Below are 17035 nucleotides of genomic sequence, written 5' to 3' on the forward strand. Positions count from 1 at the left end.
TCTGGAAAAATGTTTATTTATGTCCATTTCCAGATGCTATTTAATAGGTGAGGTGGGCATTCTTCTTTAACCATTGTAGTCCATTTGATGAAGGTACTTCTACGATGACATTATGGAAGAAACCTCATTTCTAACTTTATGATAGAATGATGATCATTGAAGGAGCAGCTGATGATGTTTGCTCCTAGCACCCTGCCCTGCAGAGCTGCTGTAGTGACGGCCAAGTGGAGAGATGATTGGCCTCCAATAATCACAGCCATAGTTTTTTATTCCAGGCATGGCTCCAGCCACATAAACCCTGATCCACATTTGCTTCAATTTTACTAGTTCTCCTGGATGCCACACAAATACTGCCTTGTAGTCAGACATGTCTGCCCTTTCCTCTGAAATTCAGCTTATGCCTATGCTGGAACCAAGGTTGTAATGAGGTCCGGTGTTTCTGGCAAAATCCGAACCGAAAATCAGTGAGCATGTTGTTTCTGAGTGTTGCTTTGAGCATTCTTGATGATTCCCAACATTATTTTGTTGTAATTGAGAGTAGGCTTATAGGTGGCATTTGATGGTTTGGATATGTCATGATTTTTATGGTCAGAGCATACCTGGGCATTGTTGGGTAGATGAAAGTATTATAGCTGTGGCAGAATTGCTTAGTTAGGGGCATGGCTAGTTCTGAAGCATAGGTCCTCTGTGCTACAGTTGAGATGTGGTTGAGGCCTGTTGCCTTAGCTGTATCCAGTGAATTCATTGAAAAAACACATGGAGTGACAGATATCGACTGATGACTGTTATCCGTAATAGTTGAAAATATTTCAACCTTTTGCACCCATGTGCTGAGCTATGTCAGACTGAGCCTAGGGATGTTCATAAAGACTTCTTTTCCTGTTAGTGGTTTAATTGTAAACTACCATTCACGACTGGGTGCTCAAGTTATGATCATTGTCAGTGCAGTTAATTAGCTCTGTCTGTAGCATGCTGGTTTCACTGATTAACATGGATGTAGTCCTTTGTTGTCATGTCACCAGGTTGACACCTCATTTTCAGCTCCCAGCATGCTCTTCTGCACTGCTTATTGAACCAGGGTTATGCTTGTGATTGATCTGTCCATACAGGTATGTTTGACTAGGATATATTTTCTACTGACCAATTTTCCCCTTGTATCTTTTTCTTGTGGCCAAATGAGTATTTTTGTTTCAGAAACATAATCAGTTTTATATCTGAAAAAGTGGCTCATTTTTTATTAAATATTAAAATTATGGACGATTGCATATACCTTACTGTCTACTGAAAGCAATGGCATTTACATAATAAAACAAGTTTTACCAGCATGTTCTGTTTTTATTACAAGTGGCCCCTCAGTTAGTGAATAGGAATTCAACCTGTGTTCTGGCTCCTGATTGCAACATAGCAACCAATGCTGGAGGTGAAAAAGTGCAAATGTTTTCCCTGAACAAGGCCATGTTCAGCCATGATGGACATCATGGATTAAAAGCATGTTGTTACTCACTACCAATTTATTATGCTTGAAGTACCGAGAGCTGATTTTGAACCCGTGGAATTATATTCCTGCAATTCATCAATGCCTTCAGGAGAAGGGAAGGAAAAAACACAGAAATTTATTTGCATATTGCAAAATCTAAAGGGAAGAAGAATGTTGTCTGTGGGATAGACTACCATTTTCTAATGACTTATTCATCTCCTTTGGACAGGAGGTGTTCTTTAGGCTGCTGTATGTTATGAGCTGAGCAACAGAGGGCTGTTTGTTAAAGTCAACTTTTTTTATGAATAAAATTCAGTCCCGAAAGTTTCTGGAATGAAATGCAGAGGCTTATTCCACCAAAGTAGTTTTGTTATGTGCTTTTAAGCAATTTTGTTTTACTCACAGAGACTCGATGAATTATTCAAGGCTTCAACTTTGAATGTTGGCTATATTCTTTATTTTAGATAAACTCTATCAAATTTTAAAAGTCACTGTGCACTATGGTGATTTCCTCCCTTTGACTTTGTCGGAAATGTCAAAAATTATTTCTTCATCTGGTGTTTTCTCAAGGGAAAATTGGGCATATTCTAAATGTCACCTGAGAGACACCTCTCCTTCTATAATGGCTGCATCAGAAAAACTGCATTGAAGTTGAGGGAACTTTCAGTAGCAGCTTTCACATACGTGTCATTGACATCTTCAACCATTGAGGTCCAGTGCATCCTTTAGGTCAACTTGCATTCAAGAGCATAAAAGGCATCTTTCCTTTGCAGTTCTTAGACAAATTAGTGCATTACCTGAGACACTTCAGGGAACGGAGGAACAATACATTGAGCTTTTGAATTCTTACACTTGTAGTATAACATCTGCCGAGATGTGCCAATTATTGATGTCACATATTTTCTATGTGGTGTTACACAGTTTCTTAAATTGTATGTTGCCAAAATATGCATACAGTTTTACTATTTAGGAATAAACTGGACGGACACTCAATTCATTTATAAAGACTATTAGATAGTTGACTGATGCAATGGCAGAACTGCACAAGTTGTACATTTGTAAGAAGCATCTAATGGAATAAATATATACAGTTTTACTTGGAATAAAAGTGGATCTTGTCCCTATATAAAATTGTGGGTCACTATTGCTGCTCCTGGAAGGTCAAACAATCAAATCAAAGAACTGTTTCATTTATCTCTCCCTCTTCTCCAATAAAGAGTGTTGTTCATTGATCAGAATTAGACAAAGAAATGTGATTAGTCATGGAATATCTGCATTGTGGTTTATGTACCCTTTCTCTTTATAGATGATCCAATCAATAAAATCAAACCTATTGACTCATGATGTGACAGTGTCTGTGGTGTGACAGCAAACCTCTCTAACAAAGTCCACCCTGGGTTGTATCTCCTTTATCCAAAATTATTTATACCTGGGACTTAGTCATAATGTTTTCCATTGCATGGTTTCTATTATTTTACTTGGTCCTTTTGAAATAACATTGAGGTAGCATTCAGAATTGTAGTTATTTCTCCACATACTAAGTCAAATGTATTTTCCGAGCATATTGTTCCTTCTTGCCTTTCCCAGCTTTGACTGACATTTTCTTTTATATACATGCGAGCATAATATAATTGTGCAACAATAAGATTGATATATCTGGATGAATCATCTTAATTCTAATTCCTGTGCCTGATTCACCAACATATATGGTAAAACAGTAATACATATATTTATGTATTCTTACATCATGCAACACGGACATATCTCACAGTAGCAGTTACTGCTCTTAAAAACAATTTCATCTGTAAAGCACTTTGACATGTAATGGCATAAGTATATTATTTATAGTAAGTAAAAATGCTTGTGCATTATCATATCCAAATGTAATCGATTTGGCTCAAATTTCAAGGCTGATAATCAAGGTTATCATTTGACACTGCAACATAATTACAACATGCTTATAATAATAATAATAATAATTGCTTATTGCCACAAGTAGGCTTGAATGAAGTTACTGTTAAAAGCCCCTTCTGACTTGTATTGTATTGACAGAAATGCTTCTGACTTGTATTGAAATATCTTTGAAGAATATATTTCCAATCTTACTCTTTGCCACAACATTGATGCAGCCAGTCCTGAGGTAGATTACCCAGCCAGTAGAATAGTCATGCGATGTTGGAGCTCATATCAGTGCTTATCACAGCATATCAGCAGTTGAGGATTAGCACATGAGAAATGATTGATCCCAAATGAGGGAGCAATATGAAAAAAAATGCTATTTGCTGTCTGTTCCCACAAAATAAAGCTCTTACCAATTAATTTGCTACATTGTGATGAACAAATTGGAGATGCCAAGCTTTGCTTTGGTTATAGTAAATGAATCTTAAATTGTTTTTTACCCAAGCAGACACGGTAGAACAGTGGTTAGCACAGTTGCTTCATAGCTCCAGGGTCCCAGGTTCGATTCCCAGCTTGGGTCACTGTCTGTGCGGAGTCTGCACGTTCTCCCCGTGTCTGCGTGGGTTTCCTCCGGGTGCTTCGATTTCCTCCCACAGTCCAAGGATGTGCAGTTTAGGTGGATTGGCCATGATAAATTGCCCTTAGTGTACAAAAAGGCTAGGTGGGGTTACTGGGTTACGGGAAGAGGGTGGAGGTGTGGGCTTGGGTGCACTTTCCAAGAACCGGTGCAGACTCGATGGGCCGAATGGCCTCCTTCTGCACTGTAAATTCTATGATTCTGTGATGAACTTTGGAATCTACTAATCGAACAATAACAATTAGAACTTGACAAAGCTTGTACTTTTACAAATTCTGAGGATATTTTATACCAAAAAAACATATTTTTCATGGCCTATGAACAAAGAAACCCCAGCTTATCAATTCCCATGGATTAAACTGGCTGTATTTTCAGGTGATGTGTTCTTATGTATTTTTCATTAATAGAGTGGCTTCTATAACTATTTTTTAAAGAGTAATAATAACCTACAATTGACCCTGTATTATATCTAACAACATAATTTGCATTCCTTTTTTCATACCGAGTGATTGTTCTGGATTCCTGCGAAATGTATTACCTTTATAGATTTGCATCCTGTCTATTAGTTCAGTTTATTTTCAATAATAGAGGCTAACAATCCAAGGGGGGATGGGTTAGAACATGGTGCTGTATCTCTGTGATTTGAGTTCCAATGGACTAAAAATCCCTCCCTAATGTTTGGGAGAGACTTAATGAAGCACTTTTGGCAAGTATTAATTCCAGTTCTTAAAACTCTTCATACTTTGGTACTGAAGTGAAACCAATAGCCAAGGACCACCTGTTACTTTGTCAGTGCAATCTGTTTTATCTCCTTCATCAGCTATGCTTATGCCCTCTGAGAGTGAGAATGTACAAATTCTGATAATAACACAGTATCAGCACCCTGGTATATATATAATAAAGGACATGTGCACTTGAAATGAGACTAAAAGTGCTGCTCTACTTCGGGTGACTCAAGATCTTTCTACTGATTGATTCCTCATGTTGTCACCTAAAGTATTCATACAAACATATTAACAGAAATAAAAACCACATAAGGGTATTAAAGTTAATCACATTTCTCTTGAAATGTTACAGCATTATGGGATTCTCTTTGAACTCTCATCAATATCCTGTCTCACTCAACTGCTACGGCTATATTTTTAGAATGAAAGAATATCTGAGTAAGCAAATTCACTATCGCTGTTTCAGAGGGGAAAAGTACACTAGAGCAGGCAGTAATATGTTAGCAATCTTAAAGGGAAAAATTGTTACCAATATGATGCTTTTGATCTTCTTATTGATTTCAGTAAAATTAAGTTTAGTTTTATAACATATTTGACAATAGGCTGAAATGAAACAATGATGGAGGCTTATGTTCAAGAAAAATGGCTTCAAAAATACCAACAGGGATGTAAAGTGGGACAGAAGTGATACAAGTTAGTTATTGCTTACCCTATGTTTTCATCTTTATCTTCTCCTATAGATTCAGGTTGTTGGCTTTTAAATATGATCCACTGGATATTTTCCAAGATAGTTGTTAGCAGGATTATTGGATGTATAGATTACGCTAAGTCTTCTTACACAAGCAATTATCTTCCAAATTGATCAGGATAGACATTATAACTTTTAATCTATGCTAGTTGATTTGCCATTGGGTAATACATGGAGAGAAATAGAATTCTGTCTTTTCCTTGCAATTATCTCTCATTTTAGCCTACTCCATTTCTTTCCATAAGATTTATTCTAGATCCTGTTTGCTTCTGTTTTTCTCATGGAATTGCTGTCACATAATTTCCCTATTGTTCCTCTTATCTCTCTTTTCCTCATTAGTTCTCTCACTCCATCTGCAAAGTATTCCTTTATTTCTGGATATGATTCTCATACTCCTAAATTTAGATTAAATTTAAAATTTACATCTTGGTAAAATTACATTTAGCATAGCACATCAGATGTACAAATTTCAAGTGTAATTGGAAACATTGTACAAAAGTAATGGTTAGTTTCAATATCAATTTTTAAATCATGGATCATGCAACAAGATGGTAGTCATTATGTACCAATTGGGAATGGATACCTAGAGAACCAAAGCAGAAAAGTAGAACATTAAAACCCTAACCCTAGTCGCAACATTCCAGCACCTACTCCGTGTACCCGAACAGGCGCCGGAATGTGGCGACTAGGGGGTTTTCACAGTCACTTCATTGCAGTGTTAATGTAAACCTACTTGTGACAATAAAGATTATTTATTTATTTAATTATTATTAAAATGGTGAGTGGGACAAAATAGGTGGAGCGTCCCAGAGTTTAAGCATGTGGGACCAATGGGTATTTCTGTGAAATTCAGCCTGGAACTTGGGACATAGTGTTTGGAAACATTCAATGGAACTGACCCTGATAGAAAAGGGGGAGATCTGGGTCTGGTATTGTTCATGGTGGAAATTGTAATCTGTGGGACCCGTGAGCAATCCGAGCAGAAATAGTGGTTGTTTTAAAGTTGAAAACATGAGTGCTAAGAAGTTGAGCATGTTTTGAAGCCTGTAAGGCTTCATATATGCAATGGGATATGTGCGTCCAGATGGAAGTGTGGGAATAGATACAGGAACTGAAGACAACTGGAAGATGAGAAAATGGAAAATAATGATCAGAGCATATGCACCAAGACCAGAATGCTGAGTGAGACTAAAGGAAACCAAGGTTGGGCAGTTGTGAATCCTCAATATATACTGGTATAAAGGTCGAATTGAAGCATACAAGCTCTGGAAAGAGAGCAGAAATGAAATCCAAGATACCTGAGAGACAGGTATATCTGTGCAGGGTTAGGTGAAGTGATTTTACCTAATGGAAGTGCTTTTCTCCAGGCTATTTGACTTATTTATAAAATGTTACAAGTATAGAAGTCAAGAACAAGATTGGTGAGAATTCACATTCTCTGCTACATGAACTTTGAATTGTTTTTCAGAGATGCCAGCCTTTTCGTGAATATACACATTTTGGTAGACAGGGAAATAATTCTTCCTAAGTATTTTGGATTGATTTATTTTAGCAAAGTGAAATCAACAGGCCTTGTGCCTGCGGAAAATGTCAAACTCTTTAGGCATGTCTGATAGATACTGCACACAAAGCTTTAAATGTTGGAATAAGATTGCCTATCATTAATAAATGGGCAGGTTATCCATATATCATATGGTTTATCACAACACCGATTCTGACCGTAGGAACATCTAAAGGCTAAAATAATCATTGCTATGATAACATTCCAATATCCTTATGCTTTCAAGTTTGCTGAAGCAAATCAATCTTTTCTATATTAGTCCAAAATTGAAACAATATATTCCCATTGGTGTAAATGATGACAGTGTTTAAACTTTGGTCCCCATTAATTTCAGCAGCAACATAGCAGGACATTGAAATGACAGACAATGACTGGACAAAGTAATATTGTGAAGTAACTTCCCAGGTTGGGTGAACCAACATTTTAAAGAACCAATCAGTCAATCAGTTCTCTTATTCTTGTGACCTTGCAACACTTGGCAGAATCTGAAAGGTTTTCTTCCTTCTTCCGTACATTTCAAATGACTTTGCAATAGAAAAGGTTTTTTTCATGAAGCTAGTCAAAGAACGTATATTATTGAGTTGTTAATTATGTTGAATAGGTTTTAGAAATGTTCATTCTTAAAGTAGAATATTTTGATTCTCATTCAGGCTAAATGAGGGCTATGTAATAAATGTTATTACAATAAGAAAAATCATCTTAACATATGATAGTTATTTAATTTTCATCCATATGACCTGTTCAAAATTAGGTTTCCTTCAAATACACAAGTAGTCTTGTAACTACAATAATTATTCAATTGCATCTGTACAAGAATCACATTGCTAGAAATGCTTTGTCTTAATAAAACCAGGCAACAGAAAATCCAAGTACATTTTTTGCAGTTTAAAAAAGTTTGTGTCTTTCAAGCTATTTATAGATTGTATTCCGATAAAAAGTATGTGAATTAATTACACTTTTAAATTTCCCTTCTCATCATATTTGCAAGGAAAGAAGGGATAAGAGTCTGCTCAGGTGGTTGTTTTCTTCGAATCCTACACATTTGTGTCATACTTTTGAACTTATTGCCTCATTAACCAATCTGAATTAAATGATGTTTGTCCACAGATCCTGGCTGCAGATATATTATAAGATAAGTAAGAGTAATGAACATTGCTAACAATTGTTCTTTACTATTTAACTCCAAAATGTATTTATCTTACCACCAACAATGTACTTCTGAGACAATGGGAGCCAAATATAAACACAAAATAAAATTGTAATAAGTGTTACTTTTTATTCATGATTTTTAAAGAAAAAAGACAAAACTACAACTATCATTCTGAATGTGTCTTCATGATAATGATACAATGGATATATTTGGCAAAGGATTGGCACGGGTTTAATCAGTTTACAAGAAACTCAAAGCTGACATAAGTAAAACACCTTGACAATTCTGTGTATTTTATTAGGGGGAGTCATTTTCCTGTAAATGTGCTAAATATTTCCAACTGAAATATTATAATTATTGTATCACTATACTTTTTAATTAAAGCTTCCAGTCTCTGTAAAGATGCAAATTGGTTTACCTATAACTAACAGGGAGATCTAATATCTTGCTCACATGAATGAAAATGGAGTCAGCTAGTGGGAATATAAATAAAATGCCACTTTCATATTCCAAAGGCTTATAACTGTCATCAGTAAAGTTAGCATATGCTAATAATGTTAATTAATTCATGTACTTTTTCTACCTATTACGTGATAACATCAACATTTATATCAAATTCAAAAGGAATGCCTTTGTGACATCAATCTTTTAGCATCAGGGAATCATATCAGAACATTACCTGCTCAGCAATAAACCAGTAGATAAGAATTAGACTCCATATGCCTTTCTTCAATTGCATTTTTCTATTTCAAATTCTTGAAGCATAATTTATATGGATGTCATTCATGCAAATATTTTCTGAAGATAGATATTTCTATTGTACCTTTCTTCAAAGAAGAATTCCTGTGACATTACAATTCTTATGATCAGAATTGGTTTGGTGCTCATGCTTTTAATGCCATCTGGTCATTAAAGATCAATGATATTAGCAATGTATATGCCATAAACTGCTGTGCATTAATTCAGTAATGTTTGAATGTCATGTGCTATGTATTGTATTTTTTTAAGTGGATTCATTTATTAAAATGTAATCATGACTCTTGCTTTCTTAATTTAATGTGATCTGAATATTTTGAAAGTTGTATTGCATTAAAATATTTAGTACATAGGACAAAAATGAATATCTTGGCACTGCGTTTTGACACCTTCCAAAACAGGACAGGCCCTTGATTCAGCTTGATCTAGTGAACCTTTGTAGTACTGAAAATCCTTTGAACCTTGCAATCGCATCAATGGGACATAAATGGGGTTTTTCCCCAAAACAAAAGTGAATAAATGTTGGGGGGTGGGGGGGAGGACACGGTACCCAACTCATTGTCTCTCTTGACTAAACTGAAAAAAGATAAACTGAAAATCATTTCATCATTTATACCCTGGCGTAGAAATGTTCAGCAGCCCTCAAAGGGCACTGCTTTCACCATCATTCACTCTCTTCAACAATACATTCGTTACAATTATCATACCCTTACTAGGTGGAGGCAGCAGTGACATTTGTTCTGACACTGAAATACAAGCTCTTGCCACTTCAGAAAGGTGACCTCCTCATGTGCTTCATAAAAATTTCATTTATCTTTTGGTTTCTATTCACCAAAGCCGAGACACTTGAAGTTAGTTCCAACAATCCACGGAGGCATGATCGATTTCAGGCATACATGAGCCAGTGGGTAGGATATCACATAGATAAATATCAGTATTAATAGGTGTATATATATTGAGTTATTTGTTGGCCATTCGTATGTTTTGTTCTGCATTACTCTGTGGTCCTACATACTCCAGTATGTTTAAATGTTTTATATTGCTCTGAAATGCTATAAATAGGGCGGCTACTGTTTTTTTTTAACCAAGGCATATTGGTGAGCTATTAGATCAACTGAATTGTGGTAATCTGTTGGTCTGTTTGTCATGTGTTAATCCCGGCAAAGGATGAAAAATAGATATTTGGGTTCAGGCAACTTCTCAGCGGAAGCATCAAGGGACCCTTTGAATTCCGTCGTTTTATTTGCTTTTTGACAATGTCGTCTCAATTTGTTTTTCTGTCCAGGAAAAAGGATCATATTTCGGGGGCGATTTTTTTTTTGTCCTAACATTTGAATACCGTTGGGATAATTTACGTGAAATGTGTCTCCCAAAAGCAAAGTATCAAAGTAGAGAGCTCAAATGGACAAGAGATCATGTGGACCAAGGCGAATTATTCACTGATCCCTGGTAACGCAGTCCATCTCTTTTCCTGAGGATTTTAACAAATTGCTAACGTGGTTATCTTTTGAGATGCATTGGTGCTCATCTGGCGGACATATATTTTCCAACCGGTTTGCCTTGAAATGTTTACGAAAAGTGTTGCATCGCGGTTTCTATTTTTAAAATTTTAATTGCAACAAGTCTACTTGTTTCCTAAACCTTGTGCATAATACAATGGGAAATACTCGCACGTGTCCCTTAGTGAGATGCTACATTTTGCAATTTGATATATAGAATTGAGGAATCAATAGAGATTGTATTTTGCCTGCATGATGCACCCTTTAACAAATTTCAGATAACTGCAAACTCTGCTACCCTTTGTGGAAATTCGTGTTGATTTTAAATGCATCCTTTTTTTTTGAAGTGTGCAGGGCAGAGTTGGTGCTCAGATGCACAATACCATTAGACAAAGGCTTCGGAGGCATTTGTAGGGAGGTACTGAGGTGTCACTGATACTATGTGGAGAGCCCTTTAGTAAATTCGAAGTTCATTCACTGAAAAAGATAGCTTGTCCCCCCGCCCCCGTTTCAAAATGCGATCTTCTGAGATTGGAATTCATTGCACGATCAATAGTAGGCGGTGGCAGGACATTACTTAATCAGTTAATAGTTTGGCTATTGTGAACGTACAATTGATGCTATTTTGTACGTTGGAAATGAACCCCGCAAGGCGATTTTGCGTGACTGTGAGATGTTTCCATTGATATATTTGTAGCCAGGCCCATGTTAACACATTAGTAGTCGCAGAAATGTTCAATGTTTAGATGGAGGAGATGTAGCAACCAAGGTTGAAATGTTAGCTACCTTTCTCTCAATTAGCTAAGGAGGTATAACCCGGTAATTAATCCCAATGTGCATTCTAATGGATCAATTTACTTTGCTTCTTCAGTTATTCTTGGCTCACATTAGGTCTGGGTGTGGCACAATTACAAAATCCGGGTGCCCTCGAAAGAGGCAAGACCTGTCACTAATTCAGTTTAATGTATACTCTACCTTCAACTCCGTTGAAAGCACAGGTGGGACAAATATGTTTACAGATAAAAAATGAAGGTAGGAAATGCCAGAGGAACATGCAGGTAGCAAATATCACGTTGATCCTGCAGTTCCTAGAACATCTCATTGCCCACACAGCACAATTGTCTCTCACAGCGGTAAACCTATGTGTTCGAAAAGATTAGCCCGGAAAACAAAAACATTTGAAGCAGTTAGTTTCCAAACAACTCGTTACTGTTGCCACACAATCTCAAGTGTTCTGCAGTTACCAGCACCATGCCAACTTCATATCCTTTTAATAAAATATGAGGAACCATATTCTGTGCTGTTCCAGCGCAGGCACATGTAGTGGGGACTGCTACATTCTTGGCATGATATCAAAGAGCGTGGAAATTGCCTATTTCTGTCTGATGAGGCTCAGTGTAGAGGAGTGAAGTACAATTTTCCAGCTATTATCATAAGCCATTTTACTCTCATATCTATCCCACTCATTTCTGGCATACACATAGTCACCCTCTGGTACAAACTAGGAAAGAGAGAATGTAACTCCTTCAAAACATGGATCGCAGGGGTTAGGAAGAATCAATCATTCTGACGAACCCACAGATCCGTGATTAAAATGAAAGGGTTTGGCTGCTTGTCGTTTGCAAGACGGGATTAAAGGCTGCTACTGTCCAAATTAGCCTCCTCGGCGTCCGCTGTTATTTACCCCGAGGAGGGCGCACGGCATCTGGGAGAAAATGTACAGGCAAATGAGTCTCAGAGACGGTGCAAAACAAATGTAACCCCCTCCTGGATACTCGCCTGCTGATGTATTATTCAGCGATTGTGGCGAGGTGATTTTCACGGCTACGTGAAAATAAAGCTTCATGTACGGGCATTATTCCATTTGAGGGCTCGTATCGAGGAAATACAACTCATTGTTAGGTATGGTGAATATCTGGTTTAAAATTCGCCCGGTCTGGACAGAAAACAGCAACTAGCTGTTGTCAATTCACAACTGTACTCTGAAGTTTAATATCTTCAGGTGACGACACAGGACTACTGGACTTGTCTATAAATTACTGCTGAGCTCCACAGCTTCATTTGTCATCATTTAACGTTATCCGCCTGATTAGTTCGCAGTAAGCTCTTAATAGCAAATTGATCTTGCAGCGACATGAAAGGTTCACCCGACAGCTAGAATCTGTTGAGCCCCGCCATTGAAAAAGAAAACATACATGTTTCAAAACGCATCATTGCATCGCCGTGTGCTCTGAAATCCAAATACACTTAACATGGAGCCAAAACGTTTTGTCAAAGTTCACGTTTCTCACTCTTTTTTTGTCGCAAAGGTTGAACTCGGAATTGATAGCGAATGGTACGAAACGTTGGAGTTGGTTTCTCTAACAGATTGCTCCAAAGAGAGGTACTGGTAGGAGGTGAGGAGGGGTTTGGGAGGGAGGGAGGGGTGGTGGCGATGGCAGGATGTTCAATTGCTGAGATGCAAAGCGAGTATATTACAAAATGAACACACAAACACACACAAAACCCTGCAACTCAAACAAAGTACCCGTCTCGCGATCACGTTACCATTCCTTATGAAGAGCTGCTGTGGAACATCAGAAAGCCACAGTTCCTTTCTGCAAAAAGTACATTGGCCTTTCAGTCCATTGAAGTGCCGAAGACTGTACTCTCCTCGACTACGCGTATTCTTAAGCAATAACAACGTAATCCGTATTATACACCCAAGAATACCCGTCACCGAAGAGAGTCTGAATAAATCTAGCAACATCTAGCCACTGCCAAAAAATCCACACCCATTATCAACAAAGACGGCATCCAAAGAATGAATCTGAGTAGTCCTTCCCTCAGTATACAGCAAGTCGAGTTTCCATCAGTGCCATTCTGCAAAGGGAAATGAATAAAATGCATTTTGAAGTACATGATCTTGGTACGGAATTTGTGACCATTAGTGCATTTGATATCTGTTTTGCAGATGTAGAGCATTTGAAAACGGAGCCCATCTGAGGGATTCCAAGTGTCCGAGCTGAATGACTCACCTGTCTGATGCACCAAAGCGGTTGTACAATGTCGTGCAGTCCGTGGCGTGCTTCGATTTTTCGACTTCCCATTCTCAAAAGCTAATATTCCTCTTGACCATTTAGCCGGAAGGGCGCCCAACAGTTAGTTCCTGGGGAGGGGAGTGGTGGGTAGGTGGGGTGGGGGGAGGTGATGAGTGGACGGGGAGGAGGAGGAGGGGGGGGGGGGGAGGTGAAAACAAAGGACACATAATTTCATTCATTTGTTGTGAATCCCTTTATCTAATTATATATTTGCTTTAAAAGAATTAAGGCGTGGGAGGAACAACTGCGTGTGGGTGAGAGAGAGGGAGGGAGAAGTATTACATCTATGAAAGGTCGGGGATGGGAGCATTGACTCGAAATATTTAAAGACAATTTTCACTTTAGTCAAGAAAAAACACGATTCAACAGTCATTTTAGGAATAAGGACACTCCCACCCCCACCATCAATTCGACATGGGCAGAGAAGGCGACAGGATGGATCCTCCAGTGATTCAGGCGAAGAAACCCTCCCAGGCCTCCAGACAGAGACCCTTGACTGCATTCCAGCGGAGGGAAATCAGATAAAAACGACATTTCTCTAAGCACAGTTACTAATGTAATCCCTCTCTCCATGTCGGTTGATAGGGGATATGTATATATTGCTCAGCCCATCGCCAACTCGCTGCCGCCGTGTGTTCTTCTATTTAGCTTGTGAAAGGGGTGGAACCCAGGGGAGAAAAAATACAGCTAGCCACGAGCCTTTCTCTTGAATGGGTATTTAATTCTACAATAAAAAACCTTCATTGCAATGCCACCATTTATGCCTATTGACTGAATGCTCCGTGACAGACAAGATTGGCAAAATAAGAAAACAAAACAGCAACGAAGGGGCTCATTTATGTCCAATTCTAACACCGACTGAAGGGGGTCTGTCTTCCCACTAAATCTAGATCCCCCGCAGAATTCCGCCAGCAATGACCGAATACAATTCAAACATGTTGACCGTCGACCAGCCTCTTCTGCAGAAGTGTTGCTCACTATAAGTTCCCTAAATCATTCTCATTGGGTCCCCCCCCCCCCAAAAGATTTTTTACAACGCTAAAGCCACACAGATTCGACCGTGGGAATGTTGCGCCTCTTGGTTGCACATCTACCACACTGGACACACCAGGCTTAACAATCGTAACAACAATTACATCGGTGCATTAAATTGAGAAATCAATGCTTCCCTGATACTCACAGGAACATATCTGGAAGATTGCTTCCTTACGCCTTGCTAATCACTGGGAGGAGAGCGGCACCATCCACCCCAGCTAGTTAGCAACACGACAGATTATGGAATGCGCATGTATTCACACAGCCGCCTGGCCAAGATACCAATTTACAACAACAACAACAAAATACTTAATTGGCTTCCTTCTACATTACCGCGGCGAGTCGCTAAATGTTCAGCAAAGTGGATAGAAATCTTACCAGAGATAGAGGAGGAGGAGGGGGGAGAATCCAGCGGTTTCAGCACCATGGACAGCTCAATCCTGACAGACGCAGGCAACAGCTCATCTCAACAAAAGCTCTTGTGAATCGAAACTGAACCAGGCGAACCACTTACTAGCACCATTTGGTATGATACCGCTGCCTCTGGGTGCATATTCATACCCCACCCTCCCCTTCCTCTTCCTCCTCCCCCCCCCCCCTCCCCCCCAGGCTATGGTATTCCCACAAAAAAAAATGACTGTGCAGAGCCCTGGCAGCCAGGGCGGGCACGGCAAACCCTTTATGTTGAGCAGTGGAATATCTCGCAGTACCAGCCCAGCCACACCACACGCTAAATACCTTTGTTCATTGATTCCCACGTTGCATCTAGTCAGAATAGCGTTTGCAATTACCCTTCAATAATGCGATTAGCCATCGCCAGTAGATTTTTTAAATTCACATTTCATTCGAGGCGGGCGTAATCCGGCACAACGTCGGCGCATTTCACTCACTCTCTCTCGCGCGACACAGCCCAGCATTTCCAACAGCCTATTGTCGGCTCCTCGTATTCTGCAATGATCCGGAGCGGTTCGGGGGCAATGATTTCCACATTGGCCATTTAACGCGCCCTCGCTGCAGAGTGAGAGAACACAAATATAGATATAACGTGGCCGGTGCGACTTGGTCAATTTTTGTTTTTGGCTGGAGGGTGGAGGAGTCATACATTTCAAACAGCCCCGATATTGTGCGCTCTCGACACAATGACACAACCTGGAATCGGGAGGACCGGCGGCTGGCGTGTAAACGTCGCTTACACAGCCCACCAGCGGATCCAACAGAAAACAGTAACGGGAGTCCAAACTCTGGGTTGTTATTAATACTTCAACCCCCCCCCCCCCTCTCTCTCCCTGTGAAATCATATCTTACCTTGTCCCTTTCTTCCACCGAGCTTCAGAGGCAATCTCCTCCGAGTGTTCAGAAGCGGTATCGATGTGTCCCTCTACCTCCTGGTATCGAGGGTTGGGGGCTGGGTGGACTGGAGTTGGCTGTAGCTCCACCGACCCTTGAGTAGACGGTCCACGTCCCCCACCCTAACCTTTTCTTTTTTTTTGGCGGGGGGGGGGGGGGGGTGTTTTAACTGCGCTGAGCTTTAGGGGCTACATGACAGCAGAGATCTTTTACAGAAATATCGAATCAAAGTGCTCCAATTATGACTAGTTGTCATTTGGCACAAAGCAGACTGTAACCCCACACACATCAGTCGGGTACCAGATCTGCAAAGGGCTTATTTGCCAGAGAACTGATTAGATCTAGGCACCATTTAACGTAATTCGTGGATCCCAAACATGCTAATAGTCGATTAATTGAAGACGATCTGACATGGCTACTTCACAGTCTTTTATTCATGAGTTCCCAGTTGGAAATGTTCTGCACCTTTGGGACTCTCTTCAAATGTCTAAACAGCGCGGTCAATGGCAGCTCCGAATGGCTTCAGAAGCAGGACTTGAGCTGTAACTGAGCGTTAACATATGCCGAATGAAGTTTAATAAAAGGCAGGGAATTTTCTCATCACGTTCAGAATCCAGTCGCCTCCTCTGTGGATAGAGTTAACATCGCCTCTAACCCTCGCCGTGTGCTGTTTATTTACATGGATTTATATTTCAAATATGTCATTTTCTTATTAAGCACGGATACCCCTCTCGGCATTGGAGAAACGAGTGATTTTCTTTCCTCTCTCTCTCTCTCCCTCCCTCGCTCTCTTTCTCTCTCCTGTCGGAATGGGACATGTTCGCTTTTGAAATCAATAATGAGGCCCCATCAGTTACAACCGTTTTGAACCAGCGGGTGCACCATTCCATCAGGACTGACGCCGATACATCCTCATTCTAAATTATTGGTGCATCGTAAATAGGATGAGTTTTTTTTTGGGTGTGTGTGTGTGTGTGCCGGGGAGGGGGGTAGGCGAGGGACAGTAGTGGGTGGGAACGAGGGATCTGACACTTCAGATTCCAGATATTGGAAAGATTTGGAAATTGAGATTTCGAAATTTCTGGTACGTGTCATCGCGCGTTTGAATGGGCCTGGAGTCG

General features: G+C 39.6%; 1 long non-coding RNA gene across 2 annotated transcripts; it reads right to left on the reverse strand.

Annotated features, from left to right (window-relative positions):
• Positions 1 to 8303: 8303 nt before the first annotated feature.
• On the reverse strand, positions 8304 to 16790 carry LOC140426153 (uncharacterized). 2 transcript variants are annotated; one of them, XR_011948140.1, is made up of 4 exons: positions 15873 to 16790; positions 15458 to 15578; positions 13470 to 13600; positions 8304 to 13314 (listed from the first exon to the last, which is right to left on the reverse strand). It is a non-coding gene; the product is annotated as an uncharacterized lncRNA (long non-coding RNA). The 2 variants fall into 2 exon arrangements; XR_011948139.1 differs by lacking the exons at positions 15458 to 15578; positions 15873 to 16790 and adding an exon at positions 14946 to 15109.
• Between the last annotated feature and the right edge of the window lie 245 nt (positions 16791 to 17035).

The sequence above is a fragment of the Scyliorhinus torazame genome, chromosome 7, assembly GCF_047496885.1.
Source record: "Scyliorhinus torazame isolate Kashiwa2021f chromosome 7, sScyTor2.1, whole genome shotgun sequence".
Taxonomy (NCBI): Eukaryota; Metazoa; Chordata; class Chondrichthyes; order Carcharhiniformes; family Scyliorhinidae; genus Scyliorhinus; species Scyliorhinus torazame.